Below are 14,618 nucleotides of genomic sequence, written 5' to 3'. Positions count from 1 at the left end.
TGATTTCAACTGTATAAGTGACAACGGCGTTTCGAACGGCCGTCGGATGATGAAACAGTGATAATTGTACATTTGACCAACATAACCAGACAAACACTCGCGATTTGCGCAAGAAAAGCAAGTTGAGCGTTACGACTGCGTGCTTATTCCTCTGTTAGTATGCCAATGTGGCTTATCGTCAGTGTTGAGCAGCCTGCATAGAGATGTTAACAGTGACATTAACAATGACATTCACAACTAAAATAAGACATCCCGTATATTTGGTCAAAGACTGCAATAACTGACAAATACAATAGGTAACATTTAAGTCCCTTAAATTGGTCGGAACAGGTAGGCAATCGGGAAGGTTGTATAAATTAACTGTTAGACATATTCAGGAAAATTATGTAAAGCAGTGACCTTACCTTGGTTTTTAGGCAGACACATGAAAAATTTACACCATTTTGTCGTTTACGCATTTTACACAATTTGTTTACAACACATAATTCACTTAGACCGTTGCGTTCGGGTCTTTGACGTTAACTTACTCACGCGTTAATGCCGTGCTGTTAAAACGCGATCGCCTTTCAGGATGAATAATGCCATTAAAAAAATAATAATATATATATACACACACACATGTTTGCTTTACGGGATACGAGATATTTTAGTTAGGAAGACATCACCCTTCGGTGTTTACCATGAACCGTAACTCCTCAGGCATTCAATATGATCAGTGACACCTGTTGCGGCCGAAGCTCAGGCAATCATCAGTGACACCTGTGCAAGCGTCCAGTGAGTTGCTTTGGTCGATTACAGTTTACGTTAAACAGGACTGCATTGTATTAATCTGTTCACTGAAATGAAACGGCCTCATTCATTGCGTTTTTGTGCCAAATTTGCGAGCTTCCCTAAATAAGGGACTTTGGCAAAGATGAGTTGCGTTCGAAGGGGCTGGTCAAACAACGCCTACCGTAACCTTGTGTTGCAGTCTGTGAGAACGAGTGGCAGATGAAACCGAGTAGCATTTCGTGAATGAAAGATCCTGGGAAAAGGTTAAATTGGCACGAAAACATTGCGGGCCGAGTAAACATACCGAATTCACAAATAAGCAGAGGAAGGGCGAGCGGTTTGACATCCGATTCTGCGTGGTACGTACGAGTAATCGCTTCGAAAACGTTTGGTTTGGACTAAGCATCGAGCAATCGAACTTCAGCTACGACACCTACGGGCAGCAGGAGAGAGTGTTAGTTCAGCGTTTAAATAGTCGGCATTGAGCTGTGATTGGCAAGCCGATTTTATGAATGAATGACGTGGTATTAGAGTCTTCCTGGTAGAACTTACGCTGACGCTTTCATTTCTAGACAGTTTTAAACACTGATTGTATACTTGCCACCTAAAAAGTTACAGATTGTAGCTTTAAGTTAAAAAACGCCTGTATTCACTTTATACAGTGTAATTCGGTTCAAAGTTAACATATGCTAGCATTGTTCTGATCTCCCCTTGGACGGTTCAGTAGAAAGTGACAAATGCTCATACAAACTCCCATCCTAGACTCATTATTTTGCGTGTTTTGTTCCGATGTGCCAAGGAGGCGACCAATATGCCTGGATTAATCTTTTGGGTGCTGTCCGACACAAAGCCCCTTAAAGCTGGCCAAAGCCGTTTTCCTTAAGAGATGGAAAAGCCCTTTTGTGAATCAGCTAGTGAACTCGGATAGCAAGTTGGTACCTGCTAAAAAAAGGCTCAAAAGGAAGGGTTGAATCTGGCATGCTGGTGAATGAAATCTTTCTCTCGTACCATCTGTGCTGTACTATAGCTAACAAGTTTTTTGTCTTGTACACTTTTTGGCACTGCTCTGTTTTTCCACCAAGAAAAGTCCCTGCGTTGTTTGTTGAGTCTTGGGTTGGTGACAGATGGTGGTCGCGGACTGTAAAGCTGTCATTGCGTGGAGTGGGTGGGGTCATGTGGCCCCGCCCCTGCCACTTGCCTCTTGTGTGTCTACCTGCACTTAGCAGAACAACCATCTAGTGCTTACAGGTGAGAGTGAGAGATTTTTTCGGGCTTTTGGGGATTGACTTGATAAATCCCCTGTAGTAGCATACCAACACAAACTTACAGGGCATCCAATGCCAGCTGGGCAACTGCCAAGGGAATAGCTTTCTTCAAGTATTACATAAATCAATTGTCAGGTGTATGGCATTATTTTTGTTTTGATCTGGTTTCAATCCAGTTTCAAGTGTAAAAGCTCACAAATTTGTAGAATTTTTGACTTTCTCATCAGCAGAATCTGTTTTTATCCCAGTGTCTCTATGTTTTCCGGTGGGGGCAGTTTGGCATCTAGACCCCCTGTCTGATTCAGCTTGCGATAAAGGGAGCAGATTTACCCTCAGCTGCAACCCGGGGCATTTGATGAACAGATTAGTCGTATTAGACTCACTCGGGCATGCCGAGGGGATGCACTGAGCCTCCTGATTCTCCTTCCTGGGACGATGGAAGGCCCATGACTGAAAGGACCTGGGTGGTGGAGGGGGGCCTCCGGTGGAGAGCCAAAAACTCTACGCGGTCCTGCCCCATGGCAATGGGCCAGTCTCTCAGTGAATTATGCTGTCAGCTGCACGATTTGTTTCGTGCCCGGCTGGCAAGAGGCGGCCGGTGCTTGTGGACATGCAACAACGCAGCTGAGATGCAGTGGGGTGGGGGGTCTTATTGTATATGGCATGCGAGTGTGACATTGAGGAGGGCCCCCGATTTGTCCCAGTGGTGCTGCTCACATGTCACAAAGGATGGATGAGGGAGTCGGGGGACTTTTGTGTGTCTGCGGTGAGGAAAGAGATGAAACTATAGGACTTTTTGCACGGTTCTACCTTCATATGTTTTTCTCAACTACCTCTTTATCCATTGAACGTCACTCTTTAGGTGTCACTTGAGATTCGTAGCATCTTTATCAGGGTGCGTTGAGATTGACAGACTCTTCTGGGCCCCTGTGGATCTTTGCCTGTCAGGTCAGCATCACTGACTTGCTACTTAATTAACTGGGGTCTGCTGTCATGCCACTGAAAGAGTCGCCATCGGTGAGAACAAGAGCAAGTCTGTTGAGTGCTAGCTTAAGATGCTTTCAGATGCTTTCCTGTTCTTTTCCAGGCTAGAGTTGTGTGGTCTGGATCTCTCATTTCATTCAATGGTCTTTGAAGAGGATGCTGAATACCAATCGAAGTAAAGTTTGGACACTGTGAGTTTCTGTTTGTCTGGTCGCTTGGCGTCTTGGACTGCGAGGTCGTTGCAGACGCAATCGAGAAAAGAATCAAAGCAGTTTGTGTTTGTTACTTAAATGGCTTAAGTAATTTAAGGAGTGAACGGTAGTAAATAATGTACTATAGGATGTAGTGTACTGTACACAAGTACAATGTTACACTAGGGGTGTGGGTTACATTGTACCTTGTCTTTTGTCTAGAACAACAACACAACAGCCGGATTGTAATTAACTGCATTTTTGGTTTAACAAAAGCACTGTGTTTTATCTTTTAACTGCTTCCTGTAATGAAAGGGTTGGACTTTTAAGTCTAGACTAAACTGATCGCAACACTTCCATTATGACCAAAACATTTATGTGCAGTTGAACCTGTTTTCAAGCAGTTGCAAATATTTTCCAGAAAGCAAGATTTTAAAGGAAAACACCAGTGTTTTTTTATATTTTACTATGTTCTTATCTCAATTTAGACAAATGAATACGTACCTTTTTCAATGCATGCACAATCTTTGTACAGCGCGTTGTGAATGTGTTAGCATTTAGCCTTGCCCTATTCATTCCTTAGGATCCAAACAGGGATGAATTTACAGTAGAAGCCACCAAACAAAATAAAACGTGGTTATTTAAAAAAAAACATGGAAGTGTTTGGTGGGTTCTAAATTCCTCCCTGTTTGGATCCTAAGGAGTGAATGGGGCTAGGCTAAATGCTAATACATTCACGACGTGTTGAACAAAGATTAGGGGCACGAATTCAAAAAAGATAGGTATGTATTTATTTGTCTAAGTTAAGGTAAGAACATAGTACAATATTGAAAAATTGTGGTGTTTTCCTTTAAAACTCAGCAGGTTTTATTGCTTTTACCAATCAAATGGACACATTTACTTTGGAAATTAAAACTAACTTCAAAATGTTAGCGTTACTGTACCTTGGACCACATAAACAGTGAAGATCTCCCTTTTACACATCTGGGTAAAAGAGAAACAGCTGGTTGGATGATCTGCCCCAGATGGTAGCTTGATAAATTCAATGTGGTAAAGACCAAGGCATGAGCTTACAATATCTCACAGTCTAGGCTGTTATAAGAGAGAGCGGTGATTTACATTTTCTTTTACAACATCATATGATACTAATGGAAAACAGCTGGGTTGTTTTCAACTCATGGGTGGGTCAAATATGGACGTTTTTATAGACATATTTAAACCAACCAGATCTGCATCACTCAAATATACATATTTCTGCATATACAGGTGCTGGCCATATAATTAGAATATCATCAAAAAGTGAAACTTGTATATTATATTCATTCATTCAAATGTTCATTTATTTTAATTTTGATGATTATAACTAAGGAAAATCCCAAATTCAGTATCTCAGAAAATGTTATCTAAGACCAATACAAAGAAAGGATTTTTAGAAATCTGGGCTACTGAAAAGTATGAACATGAAGTATGAGCATGTACAGCACTCAATACTCAGTTGAGGCTCCTTTTGCCTGAATTTCTGCAGCAATTGTCTCACAATCCTCTCCAGGGTGCAGTTATCTCTATTGCTTGTAGACTTTTTTCTACCACATCTTTTCCTTCCTTTCGCCTCTCTATTTATGTGCTTGGACACAGAGCTCTGTGAACAGCCAGCCTCTTTTGCAATGACCTTTTGTGTCTTGCCCTCTTTGTGCAAGGTGTCAATGGTCGCCTTTTGGACAACTGTCAAGTCTGGACAACTGTCAAGTCTGGACAACTGTCAAGTCAGCAGTCTTCTCCATGATTGTGTAGCCTACAGAACTAAACTGAGAGACTATTTAAAGGCCTTTGCAGGTGTTTTGAGTTAATTAGCTGATTACAGTGTGGCACCAGGTGTCTTCAATATTGAACCTTTTCACAATATTCTAATTTTCTGATATACTGAATTTGGGATTTTACTTAGTTGTCAGTTATAGTTAAATCAAAATTAAAAATTAAAAGAAATAAACATTTTAAATATATAAGTCTGTGTGTAATGAATGAATATAATATACACTTTTGTTTCACTTTTTTAATGGAATTAGTGAAATAAATCAACTTTTTGATGATATTATATGACTAGCACCTGTACACTCATTGGGTAACAACAACTTAATGATTTGTTTTTAAAGTTTACATACTCGCCATGTTTCATTCGGTACATGGAAGAGTCAATTGTGTTTAGTTACAGGTAGTCCTGTCATGATTAATCTTGGCAAGTGAATGATTACAACATTAATTTTGGGCGAACTATAACTTTATTTGGCGAGTGCTTGGTCAATGTGAAATTCAGGCTAAAGTCTCATAATCTAATGATGAAATTAGGAGCATCAAAGTTTGATTATGTTTTTACATTAATCAATCTTTAAATTAATCAATATTAAAGATATCAAGGTTATATTTTCACAGAATGTTCTTTACATTATGTAAGATGATTTTATTTAAACAAAATGACTTTAGCTGGGTTTCAGTTATTATTATACTCATTACAAATACAAAAAAACATTCATTGTGTTGGGTAATGGTTTGGTAACATGCTTGTTAAACTTGAATGGATTTCTCTTGAAATAGTTTCGGGTCTGACAATGACAGTGGCGCTCAGTTCTCTGGATACTCTCTAAGTCTTTTCCCATCCGGAAATCCATGCCCTTTTCAATTAGGATACCACTTCAAAATAGCTACTCGCATGGGTCCTTGAGGCCATCAAAGAAATAATAGAAGTCTCCTAATTGGCTGATTGTTGTTAATCCGGTTCACCATCATTCTCACATATCCCAGAAAAACCGATGCAGGTGACACAACAATTAGAAATTTCTTTCTCTCATTCAGTCTCTCTCTCTCTAGTTATACTTTGGCATATCTAGCAGGTTAAGTGGGTAATCTCTGTCTTCTGAATGAATGGAGAGTAGAGCAGAGCAGAGAGGACCTTAAATACTTACTATAATAATTACTTCACAATTTGTTTGATATTTAGTTAGTGGTTCAAGAACTTAAAATGTGATGTTGTGTAGGCTATGCATGATCCAAAAACATAAGGATGCTTTGAAAAGGATGCATGTTTAATTTTTAAATGGAAAAGCTAAGCATCTAAAAGAATAAGGATAGATAACCACAATTGCTAGGGATCATTAAAAAAAAAATTGTCTTATAGCTGTCACTGAGGCAGTACCCTTTAAAAAAGGTCCATATATGTACCATTTGGTAGTAGTATGAACCTTTGAAGTACTAATATGCACTCAATGGCACCGATATGTATCTCTGATGTACTTTTATGAACTCTTCAGGTACAAAGGTGTACTTTTTAAAATGGTACTGCCCAAGTGACAGCTATTTTTTGTTTTTTATTCCAGGAAACACACATACTGAAAAATTATATAAAGATTGACTGCATTGTAAGTCACTTTGGATAAAAGCATCTGCCAAATTCATAAAGGTAAATGTTATGTAGTTGTTCCTCTGTTTTTGGTCTTGGCTGGTCCTTAGAGATTAGTTTTGGCTACACTGGCTCAGGTCAATTCGGAGACACCTTATGTTCAGAATAAACCCTCTGTGCATGGGAAGGTCTTGTTTAGGTGAATAGTCTCAGATGTTGAAAGCTCTTTCTTCATTGAGACAGTGACTCTGTAAACAAGATCCTCATCTCAGGATGTTTTGTTTCAGATGTTCTTTAATTCACATTTTCAGATTGTAACTGGGTCAGCTTCCAAAAACATTTAGCTCTGACTGAATTGCCACATCTTTAGCTTTGAGATCTTAGCATTACACCACTAAAGGGGACATTTCACAAAACTTTTTTAAGATGTCAAATAAATCTTTGGTGTCCCCAGAGTACATACAGTATGTGAAGTTCTAGCTCAAAATACCATACAGATAATTTTGTATAGCATGTTAAAATTGCCACTTTGTTGGTGTGAGCAAAAATGTGCTGTTTTTGGTGTGTCCTTTAAAATGCAAATGAGCTGATCTTTGTACTGAATGGCAGTGCCGTGGTTGAAAAGTGCAGATTAAGGGGCAGTACATTGACCCCTTCTGACATCACAAGGGGAGCCACATTTCAATGACATATTTTTTCACATGCTTGCAGAGAATGGTTCATCAAAACTAAGTTACTGGGTTATTCGTTTTCACATTTTTTAGGTTGATAGAAGCACTGGGGACCCGATTATAGCACTTAAACATGAAAAAAGCTATATTTTCATGATATGTCCCCTTTAAATAGCCTCATCCATCAACGATATTAAAAACAGGATTGCACAATATTAGAGCGAATTTGCAAAACATTTGTGTCACATTTACATACAGGAAGGATCTGAAAAGTTATAACATTCATAAACCATGAATATTAATAATGGGATAAAACATACACCCTCCAGTCCATAATCATTTCCTATGTCCTATCTGTCACTTGTAACAGTTTCCAAAATATGCTAAAGTCTCTTGATATGTCAAATACAGTTACTTATCTAACTGATAAGTCAATGTAGAATAAAAACAATGTAGTATTTAGTAAAAAAGTGTTGTTGTTTTTTGGTTGGAGCTGTGGCCTTGCAACAACCATGCTTTTGATAAATCAAGCTGTGGTGTTCGTATGAGAAGTATGGGTTCGAATATGGCCTGCATCATGTTAATTCAATTCATCTTAACATCTATTTTAAAGGAAAACACAACCATTTTTCAATATTTTATTACGTTCTTATTTCAGCTTAGATGAATTAATACATACCTATCTTTTTTCAATGCGTGCACTTTTTAACGTTTCGTGATTGTGTTGGCATTTAGCCTAGCCCCATTCATTCCTATGGCGCCAAACAAATGTTTTATTTTGTGCCACCATACTTACTGGTGTAACTACTCATGTAACAGTCTTTAAATAGGGAAAACATGGAAGTGTTTCTAAATTATATATAAAGGTGGCTTCTAAATCCATCCCTGTTTGGAACCATAGGAATGTATGGGGCTAGGCTAAATGCTAACACATTCATGAGGTTCTGTACAAAGATTAAAAGTGCACGCATTTAAGTTGGGGTAAGAACATAATCAAATATTGAAAAACTGTGGTGTTTTCCTTTAAATAACAAAAGAAGAGAGTATTTTACTGCATTTGAGCATTTTACAAATAAAAATAAATGTTATTGGATTGGATAATTGGGTAATGGAAGCGTTGTTGGCCTATGGGGAACAGCGTCTTGGTTTGTTTTTGTTCCAGTTTCTGTCAGCACTCACATCTGGGATTGTTTTATTTTAACTTTTGTCTATAGTTTGTCTATAAGTCTTTTACGGCTGTTTAGAATTTGGAGTAAATAAAATAAAATTCAAAGCACTCTCCCTTATAAACAGAGGGTTTAGATGAGCTCCGTATTTAAAACATTGACAATCCAACCGTAAATGTTTACAGTCGTTTTGCTTAGCAGATGAACTGAGTGGCACGCTTTGCCTTTTCATGCAGGAAATTGTTATAAAAACCAGCTAACGTGAAAAACATTTCATTTTTGTTGGTGGTGTAAAGTTCACTCAAGGAAGAGAAACCTCAGTAAACCGAGTCGGGGTGAAAGAAACTGGGCTGAAACTGTGTCCATGGTGATGGTTGCAAGTTGGGAGGGGTTGGCGTGAGGTCCATTGATTTTCCCAGAGTAGTAAGTAAACATTTCCTACGTGCTGATTGGATATAACAGCTCTTTGACCAGAAGGACCTGTCTTAAAAGGACTGGGGTTGTTTTCTATTAAAGGAATTGAAGAAAACTCAAAATTGCTCTTTTATGGAACACAAAAGAAATGTTTTTGAGTATTGTGCTGGTCATTCTTTTTCACACAGTTGCAGTGAATAGGGACTGGGGCTTTTTTTAAAGTATTTTAGGTCTTTTTCAGTACAGATTATTGTCAGCATTTTTCAGTTCCTCCATTTGAAGTTGTACAGGCTTGGATGGGTGAGTAAATATAATGACATATTTTTTACACCCTGTACCTTTAAGGATGAAACCATTTTGTATTTATCAATAGAATTTTCTTATCTGTTTTTGAGATTTTTTATCTTGCACCAAACTCTTAAAGGGACACTCCACTTTTTTTTGAAAATATGCTCATTTTCCAGCACCCCTAGAGTTAAACATTACATTTTTACAGCTTTGGAATCCATTCAGCCGATATCTAGCGCTAGCACTTTTAGCATAGCTTAGCATAATCCATTGAATCTGATTAGACCATTAGCATTGTGCTCAAAAATAACTAAAGATTTTCTATATTTTCTATTTAAAATTTGACATTTCTGTAATAACATCGTGTACTAAGACCGATGGAAAATTAAAAGTTGCGATTTTCTAAGCCAGTGGTTCTCAAACTGGGGTCCGGGGCCCCCAAGGGGGCCGCGAGATGGTGCCAGAGGGGCCCCAGTTTTATGACATTTTATAAAATACATTAATTTATCATGAATTCTGTGTAATTAAATCTAAAAAAATATGGCTACTAACCAACAGCACTAACTTGTATAACTTAATATGTTTTGTTTAATTAAAATGTTAAATTTTAGAACAGTTTTTTGTTATAAATTTTCTTTGGGGGGCCGCGAAGGAATGCACCGTACACAAGGGGGGCCACATGCGGAAAAAGTTGGAGAACCACTGTTCTAGGAAGATATGGCTAGGAACTATACTCTCATTCTGGCGTAATAATCAAGGACTTTGCGGCCTTACCATGGCTGCAGCAGGCGCAATGATATTACGCAGCACCCCTAAGTAGTTCTCTTGGTAACTTCAATAGCAGGGGACTATTTTCAGGCAATCCGTAATATCATTGAGCCTCCTACAGATCTATAAATATGCGAATTAGTCCCCACCTCTACTCAATCGCACAGCTCGGACCATAGTTATAAATATACGAATTAGTCCTCGCCTCCATTCTTTCGCACCACCTCGGACCATAGATATATATGTAAATAGATGCTACATTCGACAGTTTCATACACATAACTGCTTAGTTCGGTTTTAGCACTAAGTTTTGCGTTTGCAGCACTAAAACTGCTGTTAACAGATATAAGCGTCACAGAAGCAGAGCTGAAACAGGTGTGCTGCAATCGTTTCAGCACCAAGTCTAGCGGCATCCATACATAATATCTATAACTCGAACTACTGATCCACCTGTTCAGTTGTGTTGATGTGATTGCTTACATGTTTGTTTCATTGAAAACCAAGGCGATTTTAAACCACAGGAATGAGAGCAAATACTCAGCAATGGTGTTGAATGATGAATTGCACATGCCTTATTAAATAAAAACAACAATAAAAAACAGATTTTCCTCACACAGGGGGACTTTAAAAGTTGTAAACAGGGACTGGAAGTAAATCCTTACTGTTTTGTCATTGATGACCCTGTCAAGGTTAACTCACTAGAGCTAATGTTGGAGCGGAGTGGGTTGATATTTTCGTACAATTAAAGTCCCATTCACAACCCACACACACTTTAAAAGTCATCTTCTCATACACTCAAGCTGAGATTATCTATGTGTTTGCCTTGGCAGCACTACAAGCTTGTTCTCAATGTTCAGCTTGCAGGCACCATTAAGCCACTACAACCTATAACTAGGGCTATCTATTTTCATTTGAGAGCCTGAACAGTATATTACAGTTTTATATACAGTACAGTATCTCCAGAATTAACCCTTTAGGTGAAGTTGACTACAGAATAAAAAAAGGCATTTTGGTTATTCCTTGTAGCATTTTTTATTATTTTCATTTTTTTGTTAGCTATAATTCCTAAAAATCTTCATCATCATCTTTCATGTTGCTCATAATCCATCACTGTTCATCTCATTCCACAGTAGTACACAGCAACCAAATCTACTTCTCTTTGTTGTCATTCATGCACTCTCTGTTACACCATGTACAAGGAAATCAAGCCTTCCGTAAAGCTCTCGGCGCACATGAGAGCTGCTGATTGGTTGAAAGGGAATATGGGTTCCCTCAGACAAAAGCGATCAGGCGGGCAACAGGGCGTTACAATGCACAGACCTGCAGTCGGGCCGTGGCTCTCACGGCTGAACTACTGATCTCATTGTTGTGTTTGTATTGGCGCTGTGAATGGGGCAGATCATGAGAAAGGACACGGTTGCAGTTCGTCTGGGAGGGAGCGAGTGAATGGCCGCTTCGGTGCCGTTTCATTATTTATGCTTCTTTGTTATTCTCACCTGCACGGCTCAAGTTTCACAATGCCTGCTTACAAGATAGTACTGGGCTGTATGTAAACATTTCGCTGGAGGACTTAGCTGTGATCTTGTGAAAGTGGTTTGTTGTGATCTTTAGTTAAAGAGACAGTTCATCCCAAAACTACTTCATAAATGGGCGACAAGCAGTGTTTTTTGGTCACGCTGACATATCGATCATCTACTGGTCACACATCTTCACTTGATATGAATTCACCAATGTGAACACTGCATGAGCTTGCATTTTTTGTCTACTGCAGCCAGTCACATGTGGATAATGGAAGTCAATGAAACGAAAAGTTTAATATTTTGTTAATATAGTGTTTTTTGACTTGCCAGCTGTGCTAAATTTGCCCTGGAAAGCGAAACCCTGGTAGGCAAGGCTATTATTAGCATGTACTGTATGACTAAGCATGGCACTTTGAAACACTGTGATGTTTGTATGGCCTAACAGGTGCACATGCGGTCTTTAAAAGTATGTGTTAAAAGACAGACAAAGCTTTGAGAAAGATGAGCTAGGACCTGGTGAATAAGCAGTCGGTTATCTTTAGCAAACCAGTTCAGTGTAAGGTATCCCAGCAAAAGGTGTAAAGGTGTTTCATGTCAAAGCCATTGTTGTCTGTATTGTGTTCATGTACCCATGGGACAGGGCTCTCTTTAGGGAGGTTTCTTTTATCTTTTAAAAGCATTAACATGGTCTGGTTTGGCAGTGGGCCGCTGGCACAAATGCAATGATGGCATTATATGGTTCCTCTTAGTTTAACTTGTTGACAGCTTAATAGAGTTTCTTATCAGTCACAGAACTAAACAGTGAGTGTTGAAGGGCATCTTTGTTAAGTTTACTGACAGTGCAGTGTGGCAAAGCCATTTATGGTTATCTCTTCCCAAATCGGTCCTATTTGTGTTTCTGGAGTTGTAGTGGTGAGACTGTAAAGTTTTGCATTTAAAGGGCCCATTTCACAAGACTTTTTTAACATGTCAAATAAATCTTTGGTGTCCCCAGAGGATGTATGTAAAGTTTTAGCTCAAAATACCCCACGGATATTTTATTATAGTATGTTAAAATTGATACTTTGTAAGTGTGTATCCTTTAAAATGCAAATGAGCTGATCTCTGCACTAAATGGCAGTGCCGTGGTTGTATTATCCCCTTCTGACATCACAAGGAGAGCCAAATTTCAATGACCTATTTTTTCACATGCTTGCCGAGAATGGTTTACCAAAACTAAGTTACCCGGTTGATCTGTTTCACATTTTTAGGTTGATAGAAGCACTTGAGACCCAATTATAGCACCTAAACAAGGAAAAAGTCTGATTTCCATGACATTTCCCCTTTAAAAGATGTCTAATATCGTTTGAACACAACCCAGACTTCTAAGCTAAAACAAGGCAAATTTTGGGCTGTTATTGAAAAGTTAATATACATCTAATCATAGCCCAAAAGAACTAAAATAAAACAAATAAATGAAACCAAACACCTTGTAATCACTGTAGACTTTGCTTATATGATGGAATATTTTACATTTTACAGGTAATTTAGGCTAAATAAACATGTAACCAAATTCACTCATAGCCAGACCATTTGGTCTATAGTTAGTTAACCTAGACAGTGAATGACAAATATTGGTTGCTGGGAACATTCTGACATACATCTGCTTGTCTTTGTACTACTAGTTGTTGTTGTTGTTGTTGATATGTGTGATACAAAAAAGAAATACTTAATTCATATGGCACTATAGGGTGGTAGAGCTCCAAAAGTGTAATAAAAGTACTCCATTTGACTTTAAGAGAGATAATTATAAAAACTTGGGGGTCAACCAAGTAATAGCTTGGATTTTATAAACAGCATCTACTGACGTATGAAAGTGTATGTCTTTGTTTTGTTTAGTCTTTATTTTAAAAAATCCAATTGGATTCAGTTGAAAAAGAAGTGCTGTTGGCAGGGTTGCCAGGTTTTGACAGAAAACCTGCCCAATTGTCACTCAAATCTAGCCCGAAACTAGACCAATCACCTTTTGGTAAAAATCATGTTCTGGAGGTAAAATCTGCAGGATCTATCTGCTAAAATTTGCATTTCCAGGGCTTCATATCACAATATTGGGGTTGCTTCAACCCGCAGACACGAAAAACAGCCTGTGGCAAGTATCCCAATTTTCCGTTAAAACAGCTTACTTGGCAACCCTGTTTGTAGGACTAAATGTATCCCACAGAATTTTGACAAGGATTGATTCACTTTTTTGTCTTCTGTATAACATGATTGTAAATTCTGAATTTAAAAGGTCAGAAAATGATTTTCTCCAAAGCTTGCGGAGCAGTAGGGGATGTGACTTTTCCAAAAGCAAAGAGGAAGAACTATGCAGATGAACTTTGCCAAATGACCTTAAAGTCTTTAGGGTTATGACCCTCATTACAATGAATGAGATCTTACTCCAGAGAAGTGAATAAACCACCAGACAATGGGAATAAAAGAGGTTTTGAAGTGAACTTTACAAACCACAAAATGTGTGATTTCCATATTGTGCTTTAAATCTGACACATAATTACCTTCATAATGTTTTGACATTTTGGCATTTCTACTAACCGAACAGGATCCTGAATGGATTACAACCTGTGAATCCTGTGTTTTAAAGGATTAGTCAATTTTCTTAAAAAAATCCTGATAATTTACTCACCACCATGTCATCCAAAATGTTGATGTCTTTCTTTGTTCAGTCAAGAAGAAATTATGTTTTTTGAGGAAAACATTCCAGGATTTTTCTCATTTTAATGGACTTTAATAGAGCCCAATACTTAATACTTAACTCAACACTTAACAGTTTTTTTCAACTGAGTTTCAAAGGACTCTTAACAATCCCAAACGAGGCATAAGGGTCTTATCTAGCGAAACGATTGTCATTTTTGACAAGAAAAAAAATGCACTTTTAAACCACAACTTCTCGTCTATCTCCGGTCCTGTGATGTGCCAGTGCGACCTCACGAAATTGCGTAGTGACGTGGAAAGGTCATGTGTTACATATATATGAAACGCACATTTGCGGACCATTTTAAACAATAAACTGACACAAAGAAATTAATTAGTATCATTCGACATACAACAACGTCGGAACGGTCCTCTTTCTCCACACTTGTAAACACTGGGGCGTAGTTTCGCATACATCATCCGTGACCTCTTGACGTCATGACGTATTGCGTGAGGTCA

The 14,618-nt window shown here is 38.3% G+C and overlaps 1 protein-coding gene across 3 annotated transcripts in view; it reads left to right on the top strand.

The window, feature by feature from the left end:
• The window catches only part of ptprz1a (protein tyrosine phosphatase receptor type Z1a), a 70,411-nt gene that overhangs the window by 6,222 nt on the left and 49,571 nt on the right, over nt 1-14,618 (top strand). The gene's annotated exons all lie outside the window — the stretch shown is intronic.

Source organism: Paramisgurnus dabryanus, chromosome 23, assembly GCF_030506205.2.
Source record: "Paramisgurnus dabryanus chromosome 23, PD_genome_1.1, whole genome shotgun sequence".
NCBI classification, from domain to species: domain Eukaryota; kingdom Metazoa; phylum Chordata; class Actinopteri; order Cypriniformes; family Cobitidae; genus Paramisgurnus; species Paramisgurnus dabryanus.
This window is presented reverse-complemented; position numbering and strand designations above follow the sequence as displayed.